The 14,223-nt window shown below is 48.6% G+C and overlaps 1 pseudogene; it reads left to right on the forward strand.

Moving 5' to 3' along the window:
* LOC137537176 (uncharacterized) overlaps positions 1-14,223 on the forward strand; it is an 84,879-nt pseudogene that overhangs the window by 52,190 nt on the left and 18,466 nt on the right.

Below are 14,223 nucleotides of genomic sequence, written 5' to 3' on the forward strand. Positions count from 1 at the left end.
AGCTAAATGATGTGTAACTACCAAGGAGTGTTACGTTCTCTCAGACTACTATGAAGTTTATGGTCTTAATCCCCGCCCCACACAGGACCGATTGGTGGAAATCTTGTGACATCATGTATAAAATGAATTAATTTTATTTAGTGTATAAGACTTGAAAAAGCGGAGGCTGATCCTCCGTGAAACGCGTTGTCATTTTTAACAACAGTATAGCCCATTTTGCCTTCATGGTGGCTTTTTAAACCAGACCACCTCTTTTCCTTAGCGTATAGACGCCACCTGCAGTGCCATTGTGGTACGAGCGTGCGTCCTAATTTCCATAGCAACAACCTAGGAAGCGTGCAGGAGAGTGACGTCACATCCGCCCAGTCCAACCTGGAGAGCCCGGTCCCTGGCTCGGCAGAGAGGGACATATGCTGATCATGGCCGAGTACGCTGTGCTGGCCAAACTGTAAAAAGGTGAGACCTGTCCTGGAAGTGGGTTACTTCATTTTGACTCGAAGGCTCAGAGCGCCTCCTCTTTTCTTTCTCATACCAAGTGGTATGACATACTGTACCGGCCCAGGGCTCCACAGGGTGACCAATGTATGGTATAAGGCTCAGGCTGGGGGAGGCATGAGAAGGCTCCACGCGTGGCTCCTGATGAAGTGGTCATGCGGACCACGCCACGCGTGGAGCCTTCTCATGCCTCCTGAATAACTGAATAAAGGTCTGTCAGATAAAGTTATTACTGTTGCATGCTAGGAAACCGGTTACTTCAGCAATTTATTTAAGATTTTGGAAAGTTTTTAGTAAATTTAACAAACATTTTCCAGAAAATCTTATTAATTTTTCTATCCCAAACATTGTAGATATTCTCCAGAGAGGTCTAGATCTGGGTTTGAAATTAAACACTCTTAGACCTGGAACCCACTAGAATTTATTGGAGCGCTTTAGCCTCTTGAGGACCACAGGCTTACACCCCCTAGTGACCATGTGATTTTTTACAACTCAGCACTGCGCAGCTTTAACAAATTATTGCACAGTCATACAACTTAGCACCCAAATTAACTTTACTTCCTTTTCATCCCATCAACAGAGCTTTCTGTTGGTGGGATCAGATAGCTGCTGCAATCTATTTTTTTTAATTTAAAAACTGTTTTTTTTTTAATTTAAAAACTGTTTTTTTTTTTTATTAAATAAGCTATTTTTTTTTCAAATTTTTACCCTCCCCCAAGATCCCACCATGTTAAACACCTCTCATAGGCATCAGCCTATGAGCGGGATCAGATTGTAAGCCTCTCCTGAGGAGAGCGCAGTGACAGAGCTGTCCCCCGTACAGTGCTGCCGTAGATCGCAGTGCTGTACAAATAATTTTTGCTGGTTTTTTTTCCCATTTACAGAATGCCAGCTCGCGACTGGCAGGCTGTTCGTGGACATCTACCAATTCCTCCTGCAGGCATTGCGTGCTTGCGCAAGCGCTCCATCCCTGCTAATTTCGCGATGAGCAAGATGACGCACCGTAGCCTCCTGGAGGAACAAGAGAGCCACTCTGCGGCTGCCATCCTGTGTTAAGCAGTAGCACGCAGAGTGGTGAAAATTGTGGCTGTGCCGTGTGCAGCGATTTCTAGGGTCAATGCGCTCGCGTTTCCCGGCAATTGGAAGTGCTGTACAGTAAATTGTACAGTGCTTCGATTTATCTATTTGTGTTTTTTGTTTCAATAAACCTTATTATACTTACTAGGTGTCCGGATATCTCCTAAGAAAAAAATCGCCCCCAAATAGAATTTTGCAGCACTGCTATACTCAATGCTGCATTTCCTGTGATTGTAATCACAATTGCAGTAGTGGGCTTTCCCCCACTCACTTTCATTGGTAAAGGGTTTTTGGGAATTGCCAGTGATTGTCAGTTATCCCAAAATGCTGCCAAAAACGCCCTATTGGGTCCCGACTCTTAAAGTTCAGATAGGGGCTTTGGGTGCGTATTTTGATGTTCCTTTCACTTCAAACTCCTTAATTAAAAGATTTATTAGGGTGGTAAAAAGCAAGTCAGTGGTGAAGAAACCTACTGAGCCCCCATGGGATCTAAAGTTAGTTTTAAATTCTATTATTGAGCTTCCATTTGAGCCTTTGGATCAAATTTCTATTACAGATTTAACATCCAAAACTTGTTCTTTGGTGGCAATTACCACAGCCAGACGTATTGGAGAAATTCAGGCTCTTAATATCAGACCACCTTTTATGTGGGTTCTGGGGATAGGGTAACATTTAGATTACATTACATTATAAATTTAGATTACACCTCCTCCTCTGCTACCAGCTCTACCAGCACCAGGCCACACCCACCACCTCCTCCTCTACTACCAGCTCTACCAGCACCAGGCCACACCCACCACCTCCTCCTCTACTACCATCACCAGGCCACACCCACCTCCTCCTCCTGTTCTACCAGCTCTACCAGCACCAGGCCACACCCTCCACCTCCTCCTCTACTACTTGCTACCAGCTCTACCAGCATCAGGCCACGACCTCTACTACCAGCTCTACCACCACCAGGCCACACCCACCACCTCCTCCTCTACTACCAGCTCCAACAGCACCAGGCCACACCAATCACCTTCTATACGACCAGCTCTACCAGCACCAGGCCACACCCACTACCTCCTCCTTTACTACCACCTCCTGTACCAGCACCAGGCCACACATCTCCCACTATTGGCCCAAGCAGGGGGATAAATCTACTATGACCATCTGAATCACTGAGCCATATCAACTGACACCTGAATCACTGGGCCATATCAACTGACAATGGCAAAAATGAATAGCGCATGATTATCTAGGTTGCTTTTTTGGTGGTGGTGATGGTGAGGCATGTCTGAGCAGTGGTGACCCCATACAGTTTTGGGTGAAAGGCCCTGACATCTGCCCACAATTGGCACAGCATGCCATTCATGTCCTTTTTTACTCGGCATCCAGTGATCTGTCTGCAGACCCTTCAGTGCTACTGGTGGTGTGGTCACAGGGAATCAACCATGTCTGTCACCAGATAAGGTCACTCACCTCACTTTGTTTTCAAAAATGAATAAGAGGTGGGTTAGTAACTACCAGCCTGCCAATGCTAATGTCACAGACTGATGCCAGAAAGATGCCAGTTCATGCTGCTTCAGTTACCCCAGACACTGGCTGCCACCACAATAATACAAAAGATCACAGCAAAGGAACCAACACAATAATGGCTTCCATGGAGAAACAGGAATGCTAACAAAAAGAAGAAAACAAAGCTTCCATGTTCAGCTCACAGAATACTCATAACACCTCATAGGTTGCCTATTATATTCCAATTTTATCGAGGGAACGTTTTCCAAAACATAAAACCAATTAAAACTTTAAAATCATTTATTTTCCTGTCCATTGACTGGCATCAAACAACCTAGTGCTCCCACCACCCAAGGGACAGATGCACCACAGAAGTTGTGCCCCCTCAGTGGCGAATCTATACTTTGGGTGGTGGGAGCATGACGATGTTTGGTGCCAAGAGACCACCACATCTTGGGGTGGTACCGGATCATCGATGATTTGTTCATCTTATACATACTGTATATACAGTGGGCTGCAAAAGTATTCGGCCCCCTTGCAGTTTTCCACATTTTGTCACATTACTGCCACAAACATGAATCAATTTTATTGGAATTCCACATGAAAGACTAATACAAAGTGGTGTACACGTGAGAAGTGGAACGAAAATCATACATGATTCCAAACATTTTTTACAAATAAATAACTGCAAAGTGGTGTGTGCGTAATTATTCGGCCCCCTTTGATCTGAGTGCAGTCAGTTGCCTATATACATTGCCTGATGAGTGCTAATGACTAAATAGAGTGCACCTGTGTGTAATCTAATGTCAGTACAAATACAGCTGCTCTGTGATGGCCTCAGAGGTTGTCTAAGAGAATATTGGGAGCAACAACACTGTGAAGTCCAAAGAACACACCAGAGAGGTCAGGGATAAAGTTATTGAGAAATGTAGCTTAGGCTACAAAAAGATTGCCAAAGCCTTGAACATCCCATGGAGCACTGTTCAAGCGATCATTCAGAAATGGAAGGAGTATGGCACAACTGTAAACCTACCAAGATAAGGCGATCCACCTAGACTCACAGGCCGAACAAGGAGAGCGCTGATCAGAAATGCAGTCAAGAGGCCCATGGTGACTCTGGACGAGCTGCAGAGATCTACAGCTCAGGTGGGGAAATCTGACCATAGAACAACTATTAGTCATGAACTGTACAAAGTTGGCATTTATGGAAGAGTGGCAAGAAGAAAGCCATTGTAAACAGAAAGCATAGGAAATCCTGTTTGCAGTTTGCCACAAGCCATGTGGGGGACACAGCAACCATGTGGAAGAAGGTGCTCTGGTCAGATGAGACCAAAATTGAGCTTTTTGGCCAAAATGCAAAACGCTGTGTGTGGCGGAAAACTAACACTGCACATCAATCTGAACACACCATCCCCAATGTCAAATATGGTGGTGGCAGCATCATGCTCGGGGGGTGCATCTCTTCAGCAGGGACAGGGAAGCTGGTCAGAGTTGATGGGAAGATGGATGAAGCCAAATACAGGGCAATCTTGGAAGAAAACCTCTTGGAGTCTGCAAAAGACTTGAGACTGGGGCAGAGGTTCACCTTCCAGCAGGACAACAACCCTAAACATAAAGCCAGGGCAACAATGGAATGGTTTAAAACAAAACATATCTATGTGTTAGAATGGCCCAGTCAAAGTCCAGATCTAAATCCAATCGAGAATCTGTGGCAAGATCTGAAAACTGCTGTTCACAAACGCTGTCCATCTAATCTTACTGAGCTGGAGCTGTTATGCAAAAAAGAATGGGCAAGAATTTCAGTCTCTAGATGTGCAAAGCTGGTAGAGACATGCCCTAAAAGACTGGCAGCTGTAATTGCAACAAAATGTGGTTCTACAAAGTATTGACTCAGGGGGCCGAATAATTATGCACACCCCACTTTGCAGTTATTTGTAAAAAATGTTTGGAATGATGTATGATTTTCGATCCACTTCTCACGTGTACATCACTTTGTATTAGTCTTTCACGTGGAATTCCAATAAAATTGATGCATGTTTGTGGCAGTAATGTGACAAAATGTGGAAAACTTCAAGGGGGCCGAATACTTTTGCAACCCACTGTATATGCAACCTACCAGTGAGGTCAGGAGTACTGTTGTTAGGAACCTGCCTGATGCACACTGTTCTGCAGAAGATCAAGCCGAGGCCTCTACTTCCGGGTCTCACCAGTCGTTCCCTTTGTTGATGCGCCTGCTGTGAATCGACACACGCATATTGCTGGACGGCTGTTGTGCTCCTCTTGCCTGCATTACCTCCTTAGATGGCAGCAGAGATAGTGTAGCTGGCTGTGTCTTTGTTGTTGCTGTGTCAGCTGACACTCCAGTCAGCTGACAGGCTTGCAGCACTGTATGTGTGTGTCAGCTAATCTCTCCTGTCAGCTGACAGACAGGAATGTTGCTGGTCTGTGATTGGTTCTGAATACATGTGGCCGGCCACTGATTGGATGCTTAGTGTATTTAAACCTGCTGAGTGCGCTCTGTCATTGCCCATGATAGTGTTAGCTGTGGCTAGTTGCTGGGTGCTCTCTACTATTATTATTAATACTCTGGATTTGCCCTCTGCCTGTTATCAACCATACTTGCCTGCTGCCTGGACCGATCACTGCTTGCTTCTGACCTCCCTTGTCTGCCACTTGAATTGACCTTTGGATTGCCTAGTGACCTGAGTCTTCCTTACCCCTCGTGCCTCGTTTAATCTGATTGCCTGTGTATGACCTGAACTGTTACTGGACTTCCTTTTCATCTCCTGTTTGGCTTTGGGGAGTTATTTATCTATGTTCATTTCTTATACTTTGCACCTACCATGCCTGAGTGTAACCAAGGTCGTATAGATGTTATTCCTCACCTCCCGTTCAAGCGGGGACGCGCCACATAGAGTGAAGAAGGTGGAGTTAGATTGGGGCATAGAAGCTGAGCTGTGGACAGATACGTTACCAAGCCTGACAACTGTCAATCAAAGAATATTCAAAATCAGAGACTAGATCAATTGTAAGACAACATCTGTAATTTTCATCTTGCAATGAAACAATATGTTGGGCAAACGAGAAATCAGTGAATGGCCCTCTTATAAAAACATGTATCTACGGTCAATCTTGCAGAAAAGGGACTTGGAACAAGGAAAGTCAGTCACAGCAATAGCAGCACATGCATTGTTTACACATAAGAGTTCCCTGAAAGGTGGTTTACACCACATCAGGCAGGATGTTGGAGGAGGAGACATTACCAGCAAACTACTCAGAGCTGAAGGGAAAGGGATCCATGGGGTACAAAGTAGGAGTCCATTGGGACTTAATGAGGAATACAGCATTGTGCGCTTCCTTCGCAGATAAGCAGAGATTGCCTAAGATGGTTTTGTTGTGATCTGGTGACAAATTTACATTTCCAGCATCATATTCTTAGCTTTATGTAACATTGTTCTTGTCTTCTCTTTCCTTCTGCTTGTTCATACTGATTCACAGATTCATGACTGGGATATACGTGTGCATGTGTGTGTATGCATGTGTGTGTATGCATGTGTATGTATGCTTGTGTATGCATGTGTGTGTATAGCATTTAAATGGCAGCTCTCATCTTTACTTTCCTTGTGCTTGTTCATACCTATTTACTGAGATTGGGATATATGCGCGCATGTGTATGTATGCATGTGTGTGTATGGTATGTGTGTGTATGGCATCCAAATGGTAGCTCTCTGTCTCCAGGTTGGGGAATAATAATAATAATTGTTAAAACAACAATTATTGGCTCCTCCAATGAACTTCGCCTGACTGCACCCTGCATCACCCAATGCCATGCACGCCTGCAAGACTTCTCAAGAGCTGTTTCAACACTATGGAACTCCATACCTCCCACCATTAGGGTTTCTCCTCCTGCAACATCTTGAAGAAGGCACTCAAAACTATCCTTTTCACTATGGCCTACCCCCTTCCCCTCATTGGAGCTCTAAATTCCGCAGCTGAACCCTGATCCCCTACCTTTTGTGTCCCTACCTCTCCCTCTAGATTGTAAGCCTACGGGCAGGGTTGTCCTCCTTATATCTGCTACCTGATCACACACCTCTATTACTGTACACCCATCCTATGGATCTCAGTGAACTCTTGAGTGAACTTGTCTTGCTTAATCTCTATGCTCCCATCCAGTGACTAAGCATTACCTTGTACTCATACTGTGCTCCATGGTCTGGTTTGCATGTATTCCTGTATTGTCTTATTGCTGTATGTCACCCCTAAATATTGTCTGTAACCTTAACTAATGTCCAGTGTTGTGTAATATGTTGGCGCTTTATAACTGCAATAAATGAATAAATTGGCAGATGTGCAGACTAACCAGCAAGAATGCAGTTGATTCCAAAAACAGAAATTGCAGTTAGTTTATTCAACACTAGATGGCAATCGTACACACAGGAAGTGATGTACCACAGCAGGAAGAGAAGTTGCAGGAAATGGAGGAAACACGCGGCTGGAAGAGGTGATTGTGTGATTGTTGTTATATATAGTGGTGCTCAGCAGAGCTCGAATATTCGAGTAGCTCGAATATTCGAGCTCTTTTTCAGCTATTCGAGCTCGGTATTCGAGCTCCGAATAGCTGTAGCTATTCGAATGGGCTATTCGAGAACACTCGAATAGCCCATTCACTATTCGAGCTATTCGAGCAAACCGGCGCTATTCGAGCTCGGTACCGAGCTCGAATAGCGTCATAGCCCAGATTGATGTGCTTAGAGCCAATCAGAGGGCTCCCAGGCCCTCTGACGGCAGCCAATCACAGAGGGGGACCCTGGCCAGCCCCTACCCTATAAATAGCGGCCGCCATGTTCGGGTTTTCCATGCTTGCCTGAGACTTGTACAGAGAGAGATCTGCTCCTTTGTGCTTTGGCTTAGCAAGTGCTCTATTGTGTTCATTTACCTAGCGTTTTTGCTCACCTACACCTGCCATATACACCTGTATTGTTGTTATTTAGATAGACATTGTATTTTAGTTAGTAGCTTGTGTGTTACATTAGAGACAGGCAGCTGCTGCAAGCTTACAGGTTTAGGCCTCAGGGGGGCCTTGCCTCTGTGGGCAGCTGTCCTCTGTTTATTTCTCTCATCATCTATACCAGTATTTCTGCTGTCCTTTACTAATAGTATTGTAGTTATACTGTACTAGGAGTAGGACACTCACTGACTGTCACTGTTTATAGGCTACTAGCTAGCTCCTGCGTGTGTGCACTCACTCACTGTCTGTGTGTACACACACTCTATTTCCTTCTGATTACTGATTGATTATTGTTAGTTGTACTTACTTACTACTTACTCTTACTGTACCCGTAGGGACACTCACTGTCACTGTTCATATAGGCTACTAGCTCCTGCGTGTGCGCACTCACTGTCTGAGTGTACACACACAACACACACTCTATTTCCTTCTGATCGCTGATTGATTATTGTAATTAGTTAGTTCTACTTACTGTTACTACTTACTCTTACTGTACTAGGAGTCTAGGACACTCAGTCACTGTGTTCATAGGCTACTAGCTCCTGCGTGCGTGCACTCACTGTCTGAGTGTACACACACCCACACTCCATTTCCTTCTGATCGCTGATTGATTATTGTTATTAGTTAGTTCTACTTACTGTTACTACTTACTTACTCTTACTGTACTAGGAGTCTAGGACACTCAGTCACTGTGTCCATAGGCTACTAGCTCCTGCGTGCGTGCACTCACTGTCTGAGTGTACACACACCACCCACACTCCATTTCCTTCTGATCGCTGATTGATTATTGTTATTAGTTAGTTCTACTACTTACTGTTACTACTTACTGTACTAGGAGTCTAGGACACTCAGTCACTGTGTCCATAGGCTACTAGCTCCTGCGTGCGTGCACTCACTGTCTGAGTGTACACACACCACCCACACTCCATTTCCTTCTGATCGCTGATTGATTATTGTTATTAGTTAGTTCTACTACTTACTGTTACTACTTACTTACTCTTACTGTACTAGGAGTCTAGGACACCCAGTCACTGTGTCCATAGGCTACTAGCTCCTGCGTGCGTGCACTCACTGTCTGAGTGTACACACACCACCCACACTCCATTTCCTTCTGATCGCTGATTGATTATTGTTATTAGTTAGTTCTACTTACTGTTACTACTTACTTACTCTTACTGTACTAGGAGTCTAGGACACTCAGTCACTGTGTCCATAGGCTACTAGCTCCTGCGTGCGTGCACTCACTGTCTGAGTGTACACACACCACCCACACTCCATTTCCTTCTGATCGCTGATTGATTATTGTTATTAGTTAGTTCTACTACTTACTGTTACTACTTACTGTACTAGGAGTCTAGGACACTCAGTCACTGTGTCCATAGGCTACTAGCTCCTGCGTGCGTGCACTCACTGTCTGAGTGTACACACACCACCCACACTCCATTTCCTTCTGATCGCTGATTGATTATTGTTATTAGTTAGTTCTACTACTTACTGTTACTACTTACTTACTCTTACTGTACTAGGAGTCTAGGACACCCAGTCACTGTGTCCATAGGCTACTAGCTCCTGCGTGCGTGCACTCACTGTCTGAGTGTACACACACCACCCACACTCCATTTCCTTCTGATCGCTGATTGATTATTGTTATTAGTTAGTTCTACTTACTGTTACTACTTACTTACTCTTACTGTACTAGGAGTCTAGGACACTCAGTCACTGTGTCCATAGGCTACTAGCTCCTGCGTGCGTGCACTCACTGTCTGAGTGTACACACACCACCCACACTCCATTTCCTTCTGATCGCTGATTGATTATTGTTATTAGTTAGTTCTACTACTTACTGTTACTACTTACTGTACTAGGAGTCTAGGACACTCAGTCACTGTGTCCATAGGCTACTAGCTCCTGCGTGCGTGCACTCACTGTCTGAGTGTACACACACCACCCACACTCCATTTCCTTCTGATCGCTGATTGATTATTGTTATTAGTTAGTTCTACTACTTACTGTTACTACTTACTTACTCTTACTGTACTAGGAGTCTAGGACACCCAGTCACTGTGTCCATAGGCTACTAGCTCCTGCGTGCGTGCACTCACTGTCTGAGTGTACACACACCACCCACACTCCATTTCCTTCTGATCGCTGATTGATTATTGTTATTAGTTAGTTCTACTTACTGTTACTACTTACTTACTCTTACTGTACTAGGAGTCTAGGACACTCAGTCACTGTGTCCATAGGCTACTAGCTCCTGCGTGCGTGCACTCACTGTCTGAGTGTACACACACCACCCACACTCCATTTCCTTCTGATCGCTGATTGATTATTGTTATTAGTTAGTTCTACTACTTACTGTTACTACTTACTGTACTAGGAGTCTAGGACACTCAGTCACTGTGTCCATAGGCTACTAGCTCCTGCGTGCGTGCACTCACTGTCTGAGTGTACACACACCACCCACACTCCATTTCCTTCTGATCGCTGATTGATTATTGTTATTAGTTAGTTCTACTACTTACTGTTACTACTTACTTACTCTTACTGTACTAGGAGTCTAGGACACTCAGTCACTGTGTCCATAGGCTACTAGCTCCTGCGTGCGTGCACTCACTGTCTGAGTGTACACACACTAAATTTACTTGTGATTACTACTACTGATTATTGTAACTGCTAGTTGTACTTCCTGACTGTTAATACTTACTTACTGTACTAGGGGACACTCACTCAGTCACCTCACCAACCAACCCACTCCATTAAAGTACCCCACTTTTCACCCGCCCTTTTACAAAACTTTTGTCTATACGCCCAAAACATTGAAGATGTCTGGAAGTGGCAGCCAGCGCGGTTTGGGCAAGGGGAAGGGCAGCAAGGGAATCAGGAAGAGAGGGAGCAGCATTGTGGCAAGCCGCGGCCGCGGGCGCGCCACCATGCACAGTTCCGCAGCAGCAGCAGCAGCGTCAGTGGCTAACATTCCTCCCATAGCCACTGGCCGTGGACGCCTTGGGCGCCGCCCAGGAGGAGCATCTGCAACTCACGCTGCAGAGACACAGCAGCAGCAGCGTGTAGCACCTGCTCCCATTTTCCTCCAGCCGGGTCGGAAACGTCCCATTGAGGAAAAGGATGCAGACACTGTGGTGCAACTCATGACGGAGGATGAGCAGCCCGCCATCAGCTCTGCATCCGAGGCCTCCACCCTCACCACCACCACCCCTGTTCGCAGCAGCCGCCCAGCAGGGCCTGGGGAGGAGGCCAGTTCACCGTCAGTCGCCGACCTGTCACTCAGCACTCTTTTGACCCCAGGCATGATGAGTCAATTGAATGCTGTTGTTGGCGATTTGGAGGAGGAGATGCTGATGGGCACTTTGGGGGAGGAGGGATTGGACAGCAAGACTGTGGCGACAGTCAAGCGTCCCATCCATGCATCAGCAGAGGAGTTTGGGGGGTCATCATCAGAGCAGGACATGTTTCAGGAGGGGCATGATGATGATGACCCGGTGACAGACAGAGACTGGGTGCCAACACATCCAGAGGATGTCGTCCTCAGCAGCTCTGAGGAGGAGGAGGAGGATGCGGTTGTGGGCCTTGCAAGGAGGCGCATCATTGCAAGCATTGGCAGCGTCCCACAGCCTGCTGGTGTCTCAGGCTCAGCAGCAGCAGCAGCAGCATCAGCCAGTACCACCACCAGCCGCACCCAAGACCCCCCCCCCCCCCAACCACCACAGGGAAACAGGCAGCAGCGCTTCCATGCCGTAGGGGGATGTTTTTGTCACCAATCTGGCGGTTTTTCACCATGCCCACAGTGTACAGCAAGTACGCCACTTGCAACCACTGTCAGCGGAAGTTGAGCAGAGGTGCAGACCCCTTGAAGTTCAGCACCAGCTCGCTGATCAACCACCTTTCTGCGAAACACTTCCACCAGCATGAGGAGTTCCAGAGGCTGAAGGCATCTGGTGCTGGCAGTGGCACCAATCCCATCACTGCACAGCCTTCAGCAGCAGCAGCAGCAACAGCAGCCACCCGCCCTCCTGCTCCTCCAGCAGCACCAGCAGGAGTGCGGAAACGCCCTGCTCCTCCCCCCTCTGCAACTCCTGCCGCCGACACTGAGGCCTGTTCTGGCAGCCAGTCCTCAGTGGCCTCCTCTGCTCCGTCTGCTGATTCCCGTGCCAGCAAAAAGGCACGCCAGAGCCTTTTGAGCGAGTCCTTCCAGGGGGTGGTTAGGGCTCTGCCTCCCAGCAGCCGTCGCGTGCGGCAGCTGAACGGCTTGCTGGCACGGGCCATGTGCTCCCAACTCCTGCCGTACACGCTCGTGCAGGAGGGGAGCGACATGCGGGCGCTGCTTGCTTGTGCAGCCCCAGACTGGCAGCTCCCCAGCAGACACTTCTTCGCCCGCAAGGCCATTCCTGCACTGCACCGCTTTGTGATGGCCAATGTGGAGCGAGGGCTGGAGCACGCGGTTGGTGAAAGGGTCCACGTCACCATGGACTCCTGGAGCAGCCGCTTCGGGACAGGCCGCTACCTGTCCTTCACTGTCCACTGGGTCAGCTTGGTGGAAGGGGGTGAGGATGGGAGAGCAGCAGCGGGCACAGCAGCAGCAGCAACACAGTGGGTGGTGCCACCCCGCAGGGTCAGGGGAACTGCAGCGGGTTCCTCCGATCCTCTGCCATCCTCCGCCACACCTGGCCAAACCCCCCGCCTCAGCAGCAGTGTGAAGGCCCGCCACTGCCAAGCGCTGCTGCACTTGGTCAGCCTTGGCAAGACCAAGCTGACGGCAGCCCACGTGTTGGCCAAACTCCAGGAGCAGGAGCGGATTTGGCTGACCCCCAGAGGCCTCAGAGTCGGAGAGGTGGTGTCCGACAATGGGGCCAATCTGGTTGCTGCCATAGACAGGGGAAACCTGACCCACATCCCCTGTCTTGCCCACGTGCTGAACCTGGTGGTGCAGAAGTTCCTGCGCACCTACCAGGGGATGGACGAGCTGCTGGAAACGGCAAGGAACGTTGTGCGTCACTTCCGGCGCTCGGCTGCAGCCTGTGCGAGCCTGGAAGACGTGCAAAAGGAGCTGGATCTGCCACGCCATCGGCTGATCATTGACGTTCCGACTCGCTGGAACTCCACCCTGGCGATGTTGGAGCGTCTGGTTGAACAGAAGCACGCTGTCAACCACTACCTTGCCCTGGCCACTGTTTCCGCAGCTCAGAGAAGGGACAAGACCAGCAACATCCCGTCCATCGTCCCCGATGATGACTGGAGGCACATGCAGCAGGTGTGCTTAGTGCTGGCTCCCTTCCTGCAGGCCACAAACATGGTGAGCAGGGACCATGCTATGGTCTGCGAGTGGGTGCCCCTGGTTTCTCTGCTGAACAGGGCACTCGATGCTTTGCTGGCACAGGGAGCGGCAGCCTTGGACCAGCAGGAGCGGCAAGCAGCTGCACAGTCCACCTCTGAGGGGGAGGAGGAGGAGGACTTGGTGGAGGTCCCTGACCTGGCTGCTGATGAGGGGGATCAGCGCAGTGCAGCTGAGTTGGTGCGGGGGTGGAGAGAGGATGAGGCAGCAGAGGAGGAGGATGAGGAGGACAGCACTGACGTCGATGTGCCAGCAGACGTGGCCCGCCTCTTCCCAATGGCAGCGCACATGCTGACGTGCCTGCGCAGGGACCCCAGGGTGATCCAGATGAAGCAGAGGGAGGACATCTGGATCAGCATGATGTTGGACCCACGCCTCAAGGGGAAGTTGAGCCAGTTCCTGCCGCCTGCAGGAGGAGACCCAGCGCAACAAATAAGGAGCTTGCAGCAGGCCCTTGTTGAGCGCTTGGAGGAAGCCTTCCCCCAGCCTTCCACCCCCACTGTCCAGCAGCCAGCACAGAGGCAGCAGCAGGTGCCTGCATCCAGCAGCAGCAAGCGCCCCACAGACCTGCTGTCTCTCAGCCACGAGCTCTACAGGACTGTAGAGGCTCCGGCAGCAGTGACTAGAGAGGAGATGCATGCAGCAGCATCCTCCTCCGGTCACAGCCAGCGCCTGACCCGCATGGTGGCTGACTACATGGGGTCCTACAGCGGGCTTGACAGCGATGCCCCTGTTGATCCCATGGAGTATTGGGTCAAGCGCATGGAGATCTGGAGCGAGCTGGCGCAGT

This window comes from Hyperolius riggenbachi, chromosome 10 (genome assembly GCF_040937935.1).
Source record: "Hyperolius riggenbachi isolate aHypRig1 chromosome 10, aHypRig1.pri, whole genome shotgun sequence".
NCBI classification, from domain to species: Eukaryota; Metazoa; Chordata; class Amphibia; order Anura; family Hyperoliidae; genus Hyperolius; species Hyperolius riggenbachi.